The 15,416-nt window shown below is 43.1% G+C and overlaps 1 protein-coding gene across 3 annotated transcripts in view; it reads right to left on the minus strand.

The window, feature by feature from the left end:
* GRM8 (glutamate metabotropic receptor 8) overlaps positions 1 to 15,416 on the minus strand; it is a 457,362-nt gene that overhangs the window by 88,944 nt on the left and 353,002 nt on the right. The window lies entirely within an intron of this gene.

Here is a 15,416-nt window from a genome sequence, read left to right on the forward strand (position 1 = left end):
TACAAAGGTAAATGTTCAGTTAAATGTTTAACACTGATTAACATTAGATGGCTATTTTAAGAAGCAGGGATAAAATCCTGGCCTTGTTGAAGTCAATGGCAAAACTCACACTGACTTCAATGGGGGTCAAAACTTCACCTCAGGACTGAGTACAGTGTAACAAAAGTGCAGGCAATAGTCAGGCTGTATCTGGTCAGCTGAGAGTTCCACAGGCATAGGGGAGCTCTCAGCTAAGCTGGCATAGCCTGGTCTTGCACCACACATCCCAAGGCCCATCATATGGGGCATGCTAACGGCAGCAAAGGGTTTTGCTGGAGTGCTACTGGACTCTGGCTGGTCTCAACTAGTGAACAGTCACTTTGGGACAATTGCCAACTGGCATAGAGTTAAACCAGCATAGAACAGGTGTAACTCAGTGACGAATAAAGCCCAGAGTTTCTCAGCAATTACAATTTTCAGGAGTGGTGTACTGAAGGTGTGGCGAATTCCAACTCCCTCCACCCTGAAAATTAGAAAATGAGAGAACAGTCAAAGTGTTGGAGGAAGAAAGCAATGTGGGATTCCACTTGTGGAAGTGGATAGCTACTTGCTATGGTATAATGTTAAAAGACTTTGGGGGCCTGTATCATGACTTAGCTAGAATATCTAGAATATCTTCAGCGGAGGATGAGGTTGGAGATCCACATCTGGGAGTTGCCTTTTGGTGGACCTACCTGTGTGAAATGACTTGGGTTGGTTTTGTGAAAATTTTGCAATATTGCAAAGCTCTGGTGGCTGAAAACAATGGCTAAAACAACATGGAAAACCAAGTCTCAGTTCTCTGCACGTTCCTCTATCCCCACTCCGGAGGCAGTGAAGCATTCGAACGATGAGAGGCTGCAAAGAATCTCAGGTGCCAGGTCGCCAAAAGGAAACTGGACAACTCTCAGTGTGCACTTATAACTGCAGAACACTGACGAGGGAGGAATCAATAAACCATCTCATGGAGGAAAAGGCAAAAACAGCCTGCGATGTGCTGGGTGTTTGCGAAGCATGACGAAAGAAGGAGATGGAGGTCAGCTGGAGGGATGGAAGCACGACATTCTAGGAAAAGGAGAAGGCACGAGGACAGTTGGAGGAGTCAGATTCATCATAAACAAGGAATGGTCTTCGAAAATTGTCTCATGTCATTTGAAGTCATTGTGTATCGGGGTGCTTTACCTCCGATTGAACCGAAATAGTACACTCAAAATCATCCAGATCTATGCTCCCACAAGTGCATGAGAAGACAATGATGTGGAAGGATTCTATCAGCAACTGGAGGAAACCCTCGTTCAGAGTTCCACATAAACTATTGTAATGGGAGATTTTAATGCCAAGGTTGGAAGAGGGAGAGAGGGTGAAAAGTTCATAGGAAGGTACGGTATCGGAGAATGAAACATGCAAGGAGAATGACTAGCTATATTGGCAGAGACGAGGAAAACGTTCATTGGTAACACCTGGTTCTGAAAGAAGGCCAACAGAAGATGGACCTGGATTGCACCAAACGCAATGACAAAAAATTAAATCAATTACTTTCTGATCGATAGACGATGCATCGTGCAGGATATATCAGTAGTGCCATCATTCAATATTGGTAGCGATCATCGCCTACTGAGAGCCAGACTCACGTTCACTGTGAAGGTGGAGAAAAGGGCGCTGTGTATGGTAAACAGAAGGTGCCAACCAGTAGCTTTCGATGAGGCAATCCTGAAGGAAAACATTTCTAGGGAAGATTGGAGCCTCCTGGACGACTGCAACGATGATTATGAGAACTTCAGTAAGAGACTGAAATGGTGTGTGAAATCAGCTGAGCATGAAAGACCAAGAAGAGCTAGCGGAAGAATCTCAGAGAATACAAAGACTTTATTGGAGAAGAGGAGGAAAATGAAAAGAAATGGCAGTGACAGGCTTGAGTACTCTCCTCTCTGCAAGCTCATATGAATGAAGTTGAAGGAAGACTTTGAGAAATTTTGAACTGAAAAGCTCCTAAAGGCTGCTGAAGATCGCAAAAGTCTCAAAAAATGCAAATGGGAACTGGAGTTGTAAGGTCATCATTATCGGCTTTGAAGAACAGGGACGGAGAATCAGTAACCGATTGAACAGAGGTGGAGGCAATCTGCAGGGATTTCTATACCCAGCTGTTTGCATCCCGTATAGATGTCCCAAGGCCATCACTTCACCAAACCGATGAACACATACTCCCGGTTCTCATCAGCGAAGTCCGTCATGCAGTCCATCAAACTAAAGAGGGGAAGGCTCCAGGCAAGGACGGTCTGACAGCAGAAGTGCATAAGGCAGGAAGTCAGGAACTTTGGAAAGCTATCACCCAAAGGTTTAGCTGCTACCTGGAAATCCAGAAGATAACGTCCAGTTGGAAAGAGTTCAATACCGTCTTGTTGCATAAGAAAAGCGATCGAGAAAATCTAAAGAACTATCACCCAATCTGCCTGCTTTCGCATATCTATAAGTTGTTCACTAAAATAATAACAAATTGACTGTCACGAAACCTGGATGAACAGCAACCTAGAGAGCAGGCCGGCTTTCGAAGGAATTACAGCATGAGAGACCACATCTTCACTCTAAACCAACTACTAGAGCATTCAAGGGAATACAAGTTCCCTTTGTGCATTGCCTTCGTGGAATACAAGAAGGCTTTCGACAGCATAGAGACTAACGCCGTTCTTGAAGCTCTTTCAGAACAGGGCATCAGCATGAAATATATCACATTACTAAAGGAAGCGAACTCTGGCTGCAGCACGGACATTTCGCTGTTCGATACTCCCCTCCGAATCCCCATCGAGAAAGGTGTGAAACAAGGAGATACTGTTTCACCAAAATTATTCACAGCCTGTCTTGAATTGGTTTTTCAACTAGCAGACTTGAAAGGCTGAATTAATATCAACGGCGAGCAGCTAAATCATCTCAGGTTCACAGATGATATAGTGCTGATAGCCGAAAATACAGCCCAGCTTGAGAGAATGCTTAAAGAACTGAACGCGAAAAGTAGTCAAGTTGGATTAAAAATGAACTGGCCAAAAACGAAATACATGAGATCAGATGTTCTGCCAAGAACCCAAATAACTCTTGGAGGAGAGCAGATCCAAGAGGTTGATAAATATATTTATTTGGGCCAGGAAGTCAACATGCGCCATGATCAGAAAGGCGAACTGTCGTGCAGAAAAAAAGCTGGATGGTGCACATTCAATAACATCAAGGACATCCTCCAAGGAAAGATCAGCAAAACAACTCGTGCAAATCTTTTTAACTCGACCGTGCTTCCAGCAATGTTATATGGCAGCGAAACATGGTCACTGACAAAGATTGAAGAACATCAACTGTCTGTCACACAGAGGGCAAAGAAACAAACATTTCTGGACATTTCGCTCCGCGATCACAACCCCAGTGCAATAATTAGGCAGCTGTCTGGAGTGCGAGACGTTGTTGTTGAAAGTAGGCTCAGCAAAATGCAGTGCGTGGGACATGTGGCCTGACTCAGCGACAACAGATAGACCGCAGCTATATCCGAGTGGTATCCATGAGAACAGAAACGGCCACGTGGTCAGCCTCCAAAGAGGTGGGATGATTTCCTAACACAGAGATATGGACAAGCATGGCAAAGGATGGCCAGAGCAAGAGAAGATTGGAAGACATGTTGTGGTCGGCTCAGTCTCAACTGATGAAGGACCGACAGTCTATGCAGTCTATGCAAAGCCATACCAAAAATCTCTAGACATTCTGTTCAAACTACAAACAATTGTTATAAGTTCAAAATCATTTTATGATCATTTGTCAGCAACCATTTAACACTGTATTTTAAAAGTAAGTAAATGGAGGCTTTCCATGTTTTATCCACTTATAGTGTAGTTATGCTGCAATCTATTATTTTAACCTATGATTGATGCAGGTACTTATACACAACATGTCACCATTGTAACTATATTGAGTGCTTCACAACAGAAGGTATATGGTAGAAATCTTAGGAATGAGAAAACTGGTTTGGATAAACTTAGAGCTTAGCTGGACCTTCACCTGACCCTCAAACCAAACTTTTTCTGAGGCTCAAATGCATTTATGTTTCTTGTTGTCCATTTCTTACTCACTTTCAGAACCAAAAGTATCAAAATATTTCAAGAAAGTCTGTATTTCTAGCCTGCCTGGAATCAGGAAGTACTTCAATCTCTATTCATAAGGTCTCCAGACCATTTTAAAAAGCCCAAATGGGAAGTATGTAGAAACATTACTCTAACCTGTCTCCCCCACATGCCAACCAAAAGTGAGTGGGGTGACTATGCTGAACCCTCAAAGAAGTGCAGCAAATTACATTCTTCTCAGCGCAACATCAATACTTCCCGATACTCCCTCTGGGGGTGCAGCGGTGCACCATCCCTTCTGTAGGACTGTAGTTCCATCGTGATATAGCCCTAAAGAGTCATACAGAAAGACAAGCAGATGGGCTGGATATCTGAACCAGTCCCCTGAACTTTGCACATCACTAACATAGTCCTTTTTAGGTGTGCATTTTTCAATTTTTAGCATCCTTTTAAAGGGAGTTTCTGTGATTGACAATGCATATTGTAAGTATTGTGTGGCCTCCTAACATCCTCAGAGCTCTACAGGCGCAGTGGGGCTAGAACTCAGAACCACCTCCTCCCACTTGAACAAGAGGAGACTCTTTCTCAACATGACACATAGCTGGGTAGTTCTGATTGCATCCAGCTGAAGGCAATGCATATCAGACAGTTCGACACAAAATAAAGGGAAAGATTACCATTTATTAAGGCTAAAGTCATATTTCCTTATCATAATTTGAAGTAATAATCTAGTACTGAAAAATCCCACCCACCCTGGGTAGCAGCAAATGACTTTTTGTGGTCAACTAGCATATTAGCTAAACAGTATTAAATAATGGCCTTCTGACACAATCATAGGTGAACCCTTCAAAACTGAAGTCGTTTAAACAAGGCCAACACTGTGATTCAGGAAAAAAAAAATCATAAATGAGGTGTATGTATGAGAGAGGGGAGCAAAAGGAAGCTAATATTATAGAAGTGTTTGATTATTTTAAACCTTTTGGCAAGAAGGATTCGTTATGGTAAACAATTGTTTCACAAGAGATTCCTTAGACATGAAACATAAAGTCAGTGAAGGTGTAAAATATCACAGATCCACAAGCATTATACAGCTAGCTGAATATAATGTATGACAATACATCCTGTAACACATTCGGTGTTAATATTACTGAATCTGAGAGGAATTAAAGAGTCCTTAATGAAAATGAACGTGTGTGGTGTTGTGTGTGGAGGACTCTGAACAGCTAGAAAAGCAGATACTGAGATAGTGGTTGACTCTGATAGACAGGCATTGATTCCCCAGTAAAGGACCTTAAAATTAGTGCAGTGGTCAGCCTTTTAGACATGTAATTGGCTTTTTGAGAGAGGAAAAATGCTAATTTCTATCATAGTCCTGGGATTCCTCACATAGAAATGTTTAATGCTTCAGGAACTTGGTGTAAATGCTAAAAAAAAAATGGCTGTGATGATAAGCTGAATCAGGGCCACATACCAACAATTCCAAACTCTCCTGCAGCAGATTCAGTACAGCGATTTCCATAATATTTCATCAAATCTCAACACCTTGCCATTCTTATCATGCCAGCATATCTAACTGTATCTATTTTCTTAAAGACAGGTTTCAGAGTAGTAGCCGTGTTAGTCTGTATTCGCAAAAAGAAAAGGAGTACTTGTGGCACCTTAGAGACTAACAAATTTATTTGAACCTAAGCTTTCATGAGCTACAGCTCACTTCATCGGGTGCATTCAGTGGAAAAACTGAATGCATCCAATGAAGTGAGCTGTAGATCACGAAAGCTTACGCTCAAATAAATTTGTTAGTCTCTAAGGTGCCACAAGCACTCCTTTTATTTTCTTAAAGTAAGTGTTAATACAGAAAATCCTCATTATTGAAACCCTAATCCTGGAAGCTGATCCATGTGGGTGGATCCTTTTTTCCACTGGAAGTCCCACTGAAAATGAACTCTCATTGTGGGGGTATGCCCAGGTAGATCAGCTTACAGGACTGAGTCCTTTTGATGCATTCAAATATAGACAATATTCTGGTCTACAGAGAAAATCTCAGAATGTACTATAGCTTAAAAAATGTGTTAGAATTAAGCCATATTGGAAGAATGTGGCAGTTTATAGGATCATCAGTCATTATGATTAATAATATAATCAGTTTTGAGTGCTAAGGATTTTTATATAGCTTCTCTTTTTAATTAACTGTTAAAAACAACAAAGAAAATGTCTGATGTACATTAATTAAAATGTGATTGGGGGAGTAGCAAAGGAAAAGCTCATATTTGAGCTGACAATACTTAGAAATCCCAAAAGGGAAGGAAGTATCTTTAACATTTAAAAGGAACTATTTGTCACTGATATGCATTTCAACAAGACAGAAGAAAATAGAAGGGTTAGATGAAATCAACTCAGAGAAAAAAGAGGAGTTGTTAAAACATTTTATACTTGGTTAAGGGACAGAAACGGCAAAGAATTATCAACAATTAGGTAGAACTGAGGGAGTCTAATTTGCAAATGTTAGGCTGGCAGACAAAAGAGCAATATGCACTGTATCCAGTTATGTAAGGTTCAGTTATAAATGCAGCTATTATCTATGCAATCTCCATACAGAAGATCATATTCAAACAATGAACAATATGGTCTCTAAAATAGCAAACAATTATTGTTCTACAGCTATTAAAATTTGCATTTTCAAACAAAGATCTTTGATAACAGCACTCTAGAATTACTGATCATGAGCTGTTTCAGAGTAGCAGCCGTGTTAGTCTGTATGAAGCCAGTGAACGACTCTCCCTTATCATGTGAGATGATACTGTTGCCAAGTGGCTGGCTCACAGAGAAGATAAGGGGCCCAGGTACTACAGTTCATATTGTAGAAGCCTATTTTAGGAGGTGCTGGATGATTCTAGTTCTGATTCCACAGAGGTGGTGTAATTTGTCTGGTGTCTGTTGCCTGCAGCATATGGATTCATTATAAACCTGCTGCCCATTACATTTCTGCACAAGAGACAGCCAGAATCCCACACCTTGCATTTCTGTGCACAAAGGGGAAGTGTTAGTGCCATGAGTGATAAAAGATGTCCAGAAGGGAGCAGACTAGAGCTACGGCTTCACTGCCTCATTCACTATCAGCTATATCAGAGCTAATACTGGGAAGAACACTCTGGACCCTATGTTCACGCAGTGGCTGATCCACATGTGCTTCCTTCTCCCAGCAAACCTTGAGGCATTCTGCCAGTTCTCTCCATAATCAGGAAGTGTATCAGAGAAGCTTATCTGGCTTACAGCTGGACTGCACAGCAAGTTAACAGAGAACTACTGGAGTCACACAGTAAGTACATCGCTGTATTCCTATGAAAATGGAAACATACAGAAGAATCCATTAAAAAGTCAACATTTTCCTACTCACATAACTCCTATTCTATTTATATAGAAAAACAGTGGTAATCTCACCTACCATGTGACTGTTGGCAAATCACATGGATACAGTGAGACATCAGAAAAAATTCAGTTTTTGTGCAGCAACCACAGCACTAGGATGCATCAGAGACACAATGTTGCATTTGTGTGAAAGAATGGGCTCGAGTCTATCAAAATGTCAGTGGGCAGATAAAATTCATTTTTTAAAAATGTAAACAAATACACAATGATTTTAAAAGTTGGGGTTTTTTTAAACATATCTTGCACCTTAAACAGTAGCTGGTGTATTTTTCACAGTCCTTCTCAGAACAGCTAATGGTCCTGATGTTCTGCAGAGGGAAAATATGAGCTCTTTTGCCTTAAATGTATGCCGGGAACTGAGTGAGTCGAGAACTGCTAGGGAGCCTCTGTCACAAATATAACTGAACTTCATTTGAAGTAGTGTCAGCAAAATAGTACATAAAGCTCAAGAGAACAGTATAGTTGTCACTGACTCCCTCCCCTCAGAAATCACATATCCTCTCTAGCTCTCACTCCTCTACCATCCTCTCACACTCATTTTTCCTGAGCCACCTTCCTCCTCCCAGGTCCCATTACCAACCTTCACTTTTCCACTGTTTTCTTTCATGCAGATCCACCCCACTTACCTAGAAAGATATACTTATTGTACCATAATTATTTCTTCACTGCTGGCCCTCCATTGCCCTTTGCTACATTGTCATTCCATTAGGACATTCCTGTTCGGCAGCACAGCAGGTGAATTCTCCCTAGAACACTTGGTACTAATCAGGAGATAAACATGATACCCTGATGACTTAATTTATAGCCAAGCCATTCTGGAGCAGTGGTCTCATTGCAAAATAAATAAATAAATGAAAAAGTTAAAAGGAGGGGGCATAAGTGTGGACCTTACAAAGGGCTCTATATGAGGTTAAATGTGCAACTCATGATTTTATAAGACTTCTTCATCTCCCATTGGTATCTGGATTGTTTCCTCTGAACTGAGCCCTTGTGGTGGGTTGTACTCCACAAGGATGCTTTCAATGTCACTTCCATACTACACCCTATTTTTGACATGTGCACACACCCTTAACTTTGCAAATAAAGACTTATTGAGCTGAAAATTGGTAGAATGCTTCTTGGGCCAAGGTAGAATATTTCCCACCAATTTACCGAGACAACGAAAGTGGGGAGGAGGGGTTCTGGAATTACTGTCTCTTCAAATACAGGGGGTGCCTATAGTTTGAAAATTCTTCTCTCTTTTTTTGCTCACTCATAATTCCAATATTACAGGTGGTGCAGACATAACACACACCTATCGGAGGACTCCCTTTGGGCACACACTAGTGCCAGTATCAGACCAATAAAAACACAGAAGAAAGATCATTCAGATTATTTGGGGGAACAACCTTTGGAAATGTCAGCAAACAGGAAGTTATTGCACAATCACTGGAAGAAGAGATTTCTTCTTCTGATTCCAGAAAGCATGGCCATGGGGAGCCAGGGAAATGACAGTATGTGTTGTGAGGGAGTGGGAGAGGAGCAGAGATATGGGAGTACATGAAGGGCTCAGTGGAGGGCACAAGCACGGAGTTGGATCATGCATAGAGTCACAGCACAGTACAAGGGGCTCAACAGGGAGTTGAACTGGGTGGGAAAGTTGTAGATGAGATGAAATCCACAGAGCTATCTATAGCCACGTGGTATTGCCCAGAGATGAGATTCAGACTCCTGAGTAGAACTTCCAGGCTCATGGACACCTGGAGGCTTGCCAGAGCATAGCTGCTCTCCGATGAATCATGGTGGTTTGTTAGAGGGACAAGCTACTATGGTTCAGAACAACACCTGTGTGAGGAGCAGTAAGCACCTTTGGAGTCTGGCAGACTGTTAAAGTAGCATTACTGGGAGGACTTAAATGTCCCCCTAATGTGCCTCATTCCCACGACTTGAGCTTCTACCCAGTCTCCAGTGATACTCACTGCCTGTGAGTCCAGGTCTTCAACCTCCCTGCCACATGATCCAGTCTGATGAACCAGTTCTTCAGCAAATTTCTGCTTTTATCTGCCAGCCTCTGAGACAGCTGGTGGTAGCTGGGGTTTTGACAAACCTTCAGCTATCAGGTTCCTCCTCTCCTCCACCCCTTCCAACCAAAATAAAGGGCATGGAGGAGTGAGTCGGAGGGGAGAAACTAATAACTGAAACTGTGTCAGAGCCATTAGGCTCTCCTAAACCATGACCACACCCTTTGAAGTCTGTACACAATACTTTAATTTCATAATTTTGTTAGTACTTACGTTCAAGGAAGCATATATTTGATGGCATATTTACTCTCTCTGTCCTGTCACTCCTCTCAAAAATTACACTGTCAGGATTAAAAAAAAATCACTAGGGAAATTGCAACTCTCCAAAATTATGTTACAATGAAGTTGAGGTTTTGGCCATCATGACCTTCCTCAATGCTAGTTTAAATCCTTGAAATGTTAGGACAAATCAGGAAATATTTATCTTCCCTTGCACCAGTCCTGCAAAAAGTTTTAGAGATTTTTGTTTTTTGAAAATACATCAAATGTGAGAAAAACAGGAAATGAAGAGAAAGTTTTATTCTTCTCAAACAAGATACAGATGTAGCCTTCCTCCCCCTTAGGAATGCTAGTAGGAAATCAGAACATCACATCAACTTAGCCCATTGTAACAAACATCATTTTTCTGTATGTCCACCACAACTCCAGTTGAGGACTCCTGTTCATGCAATACAAAAGGATCCCAAATAAGAACAATGTAATACCATTAATCCATGGATCAACTAGTTATGGTTCAGCAAGATCACATTAGACACACTGAGCTCTCTCTTCTTCCCACAGTATTCTTGCCAGCAAGTTAAAGAAGTATGGGCTGGATGAATGGACTATAAGGTGGATAGAAAGCTGGCTAGATTGTCGGGCTCAGCGGGTAGTGATCAATGGCTCCATGTCTAGTTGGCAGCCGGTATCAAGCAGAGTGCCCCAGGGGTTGGTCCTGGGGCTGGCTTTATTCAAATTCATTAATGATCTGGATGATGGGATGGATTGCACCCTCAGCAAGTTCGCGGATGACACTTAAGCTGGGGGAGAGGTAAATACACTGGAGGGTAGGGATAGGATACAGAGGGACCTAGACAAATTAGAGGATTGGGCCAAAAGAAATCTGAAGAGGTTCAATAAGGACAAGTGCAGAGTCCTGCACTTAGGACGGAAGAATCCAATGCACCGCTACAGACTAGGGACCGAATGGCTAGGCAGGAGTTCTGCAGAAAAGGACCTAGGGGTTACAGTGGACGAGAAGCTGGATATGAGTCAACAGTGTGCCCTTGTTGCCAAGAAGGCCAATGGCATTTTGGGATGCATAAGTAGGGGCATTGCCAGCAGATCGAGGGACGTGATCGTTCCCTTCTATTCGACATTGGTGAGGCCTCATCTGGAGTACTGTGTCCAGTTTTGGGCCCCACACTACAAGAAGGATGTGGAAAAATTGGAAAGAGTCCAGCGGAGCGCAACAAAAATGATTAGGGGACTGGAACACATGACTTATGAGGAGAGGCTGAGGGAACTGGGGATGGTTAGTCTTCAGAAGAGAAGAATGAACGGGGATTTGATAGCTGCTTTCAACTACCTGAAAGGGGGTTCCAAAGAGGATGGCTCTAGACTGTTCTCAGTGGTAGCAGATGACAGAACAAGGAGTAATGGTCTCAAGTTGCAGTGGGGGAGATTTAGGTTGGATATTAGGAAAAACTTTTTCACTATGAGGGTGGTGAAACACTGGAATGCGTTACCTAGGGAGGTGGTGGAATCTCCTTCCCTAGAAGTTTTTAAGGTCAGGCTTGACAAAGCCCTGGCTGGGATGATTTAGTCGGGGATCGGTCCTGCTTTGAGCAGGGGGTTGGACTAGATGACCTCCTGAGGTCCCTTCCAACCCTGATATTCTATGATTCTATGATTCTTGTTTCTAGCTGTACAATAAGCTGTGCAATAATTAAACAGGCTAACAATACATTAGGAAATCTCCTAATATGATTTTCCAGTAATTGACACAGGTCACAAAAGGCTTCATTGTCTAACTATGCTGGAAGGAGGAAAAGAGACACTGGATGTTGTTTAATTAGGCCACAACTTTATTCCCAAGGCTTTGTCTACACTTCCACGGTAAATCAACATAAGTTATGGTGCTCCAGCTACGGCTACGTCTACACTACCGCAGGACTGATGCTGCTGTGATCGATACACCAGGGATCGATTTAGTGGCTCTAGTGAGGACCCGCTAAATTGATTGCAGAGCACTCTCCAGTTGACTCCGGTATTCCACTGGGAATGAGAGGAGTAAGGTAAGTCGATGGGAGAGTGTCTCCCATCTACCCAGCATGGTGTGAACACCGCAGTAAGTTGACCTAAGCTACGTCTACTCCAGCTACATTATTTACATAGCTGGAGTAGTGTAACTTAGGTCAACTTACTCCGGTAGTGTAGACATAGCCTACGTGAATAACATAGATGGAGTTGACATAGCTTAGGTTGACTTACTGCAGTGTCTGTACTACACTGGGTTGACAGGAAACGCTCTCCCATCGACTTACCTTACTCCTCTTGCTCTCGATGGAGTACCAGAGTCAACCGGAGAGTGCTCTGCCGTCGATTCAGTGGGTCTTCACTAGACCCACTTAATTGATCCCCAGTGCATCGATTGCAGCAGCATCGATCCTGCGGTGGTGTAGACATAGCCTAAGTGTCAGGAAGTGTCCAGCCAATAAAAGTGTACTATGCAGGTAATTCCATAATCATTTGCATATACCTAGAGGTCTTCTGTCAGCCCTCCCTCTTTACCCATCCTGGTCCCCAGTCAACACGCCGATGGGACCTCACCATACCCTCTTAAATGAGGGTTAAGGGAGCTATAAAGGAAGGAGAGTTTGGCTCCCTGCCATATCAATCAGAGGAGCCCCAAATCCCTCATGTTTCTACTCCTTTAAGGAATACCTCCTTTAAATCCTTTACCAATCCGTGTTATGTGACCACTGTATCCATTCCCTACAAAGGACCTGCACTGGACATTCACCACAAGGAGGCACCAGCAATTAGTTGGCTGCCATCCTCCCTCTGCTCCCCATACCTAGCTGGGTTCCCAGACTTCTACTAAGGGCCCTCTTTAATATGGACCAAAAAGGAGTCAGCTCCAAAGTCTGACAAGTGGACCCCATCCTCCCTGAATAATTCTGGTGCCCTGTATGCTATGTCCAGATGAAAAATTACCAGCCCGCCCCTCCCCCGACTTTGCCAACTGTAAATTTAGCCACCTCCCTATTTACATACCTCCTAGCCTTGTCAACCTGAGGGGATTTCACAACTCCCTGCCACACCCGTCATGTCCAACCAAATAATTTTTACTCCTAGGAAAAGTTCCAGGATCTGCCCCAAGTCCTTCTGAGCTCTAATCATTAAGTCCACCACTTTAAACGTTCCCAAATTATTTTCCCTGAGGTGAATCACAATCATATCTGCTGTAGGCTCAGGGACCACAATGGAGTAGAGAAGGGGCAAGAGCTTGTCTCATAACATGCCCTTCCTCCCACACCAGCTCAAGACTGCTTCACCACGAGGCCCAGCAGTGAACCTCCCGACAACTTGGAAGCCTACCTATGTGCCCAGTAAACAATAGTGTGACCGCAAATCCACACCATCAGCCAGGCCCATGTGCCAGCATCTGGAATGGAAGCACAAAGGAAAAGGAATGCTGATTCCCCAGCTGTGGTCTCACATGCATTCAGCATGCTTTATGTCAACGCCCAATTGCCTGCATTGCACTAGCCCCCAGAACCAGCTGAGTCGCTTCTGAATGAGTGGGAACCAAATTCATGCGCTGGAAGCCCCAACTTGATCAGTCCCCGTCTTAAAACTGTAACAAACTGGTATGTTGTGAGGGGACTCCCATCCTGGTGAATCAAGAAGGGCCCATCACACCCTGACTTATTTCCATATATGCCCTCACAGTCTCCACAGGCACATTCCAGGCTCACCACCCTTCTGTAGAATAATGGATGCACCCAAGCCTCCTGTAGAATAACGGATGCACCCCCGTATTTCACCTCCTTGAGGTTAATATCACAGATTGCCTCTCCCAATATGTATCCCTCAGTTCCAAAGCCCATCCAGGAGAGTCCCTACAGGACCCAGGTACTAGTTCGCTGATCCTAAAAGCTCAAAAAAACACTACCAGAAATGCCACCCCAAACAAGGTTGCGTCTTGTTCACAACAACACACGGCTCTAGAATCCATACCATATCCCTGAGCATATTACCTGTGATGGGATGAGTATCTTCTATAGGGCTGGTGCTTCTAGACCACCCTGTTAGAAATCTCTGAACTAAAAGCCCATTAGTAGGATCTGGGTAATCATTCAGCCTACTGGCAAATGTAAGGGCTGCTAGGCAAGTGGAGATGGTTGTCAGGTTGCTAAAGAGATGTACCGCAGCCTCCATTCCTCCATAATGGGCTATATCAGTGACAGGCCCTCCCACTCCCGAAATTGTACAAAATCATTAAAACTTCTCTCATAGCTCCACAATGTTTATGGAGCCACTGATCTCTGCACTACCCTGACAGCCATCATATTCCAAGTTTCCACAGTGCTAGTGGATCCATTCAGGTTCCTTGCTAGCTCCTGGTTCCAGTTCCCAGAATCTGCTCATCTGAAAATGAGACATAGTGTCAAGGTTCCTTCCCCACTCTGAACTCTAGGGTTCAGATGTGGGGACCTGCATGAAAAACCCCCTAAGCTTATTTTTACCAGCTTAGGCTAAAACTTCCCCAAGGTATGAACTATTTTACCTTTTGCCCTTGGACTTTATTGCTGCCACCACCAAGCATCTAACAAATATATAACAGGGAAAGAGCCCACTTGGAAACATCTTTCCCCCCACCCCAAAATCCTCCCCAAACTCTACACCCCCTTTCCTGGGAAAGCTTGATAAAAATCCTCACCAATTTGCATAGGTGAACACAGACCCAAACCCTTGGATCTTAAGAACAATGAAAAAGCAATCAGGTTCTTAAAAGAAGAATTTTAATTGAAGAAAAAGTAAAAGAATCACCTCTGTAAAATCAGGATGGTAAATACCTTACAGGGTAATCAGATTCAAAACATAGAGAATTCCTCTAAGCAAAACCTTAAGTTACAAAAAGACACAAAAACAGGAATATACATTCCTTTCAGCACAGCTTGTTTTATCAGCCATTTAAACAAAACAGACTCTAACGCATATCTAGCTAGATTGCTTATTAACCCTTTATAGGAGTTCTGACCTGCATTCCTGCTCTGGTCCTGGCAAAGGCAACACACAGACCGAGAGAGCCTTTGTTTCTCTCCCCCCACTCCAGCTTTGAAAGTATCTTGTCTCCTCATTGCTCATTTTGGTCAGGTGCCAACGAGGTTGTCTTAGCTTCTTAACCCTTTACAGGTGAAAGCGTTTTGCCTCTGGCCAGGAGGGATTTAAAGGTGTTTACCCTTCCCTTCATATTTATGACAGTGAGCATCTGCTATGCCATTATCAACTCCAGGCACATGTTTGGAAGAGAAAAGATGTCAAAGCTTAAACATTGTAGCACAAATGCCCTACCACCAATCTCATAACTCTGTTTGATCTGGACAACTGGCTATTGATAACATGTACCATGGCCATGTTGTCCAGCCAGAAACATAGCCTTTTATTAGCTAACTCTGTTTCCCAAATGACCAAAATGGGGAAAAAAAATCCAGAAATGTTAAATCCTGCACTATTTTTGTATCCAGGTGAAGCGCCATCTCTGGGCACACTACCTCCCTTGGTAAAATACCCCCAAACCCATACCTCCTGAAGCATGTGAGTGGATCTT

This window comes from Natator depressus, chromosome 1 (genome assembly GCF_965152275.1).
Source record: "Natator depressus isolate rNatDep1 chromosome 1, rNatDep2.hap1, whole genome shotgun sequence".
Taxonomy (NCBI): Eukaryota; Metazoa; Chordata; order Testudines; family Cheloniidae; genus Natator; species Natator depressus.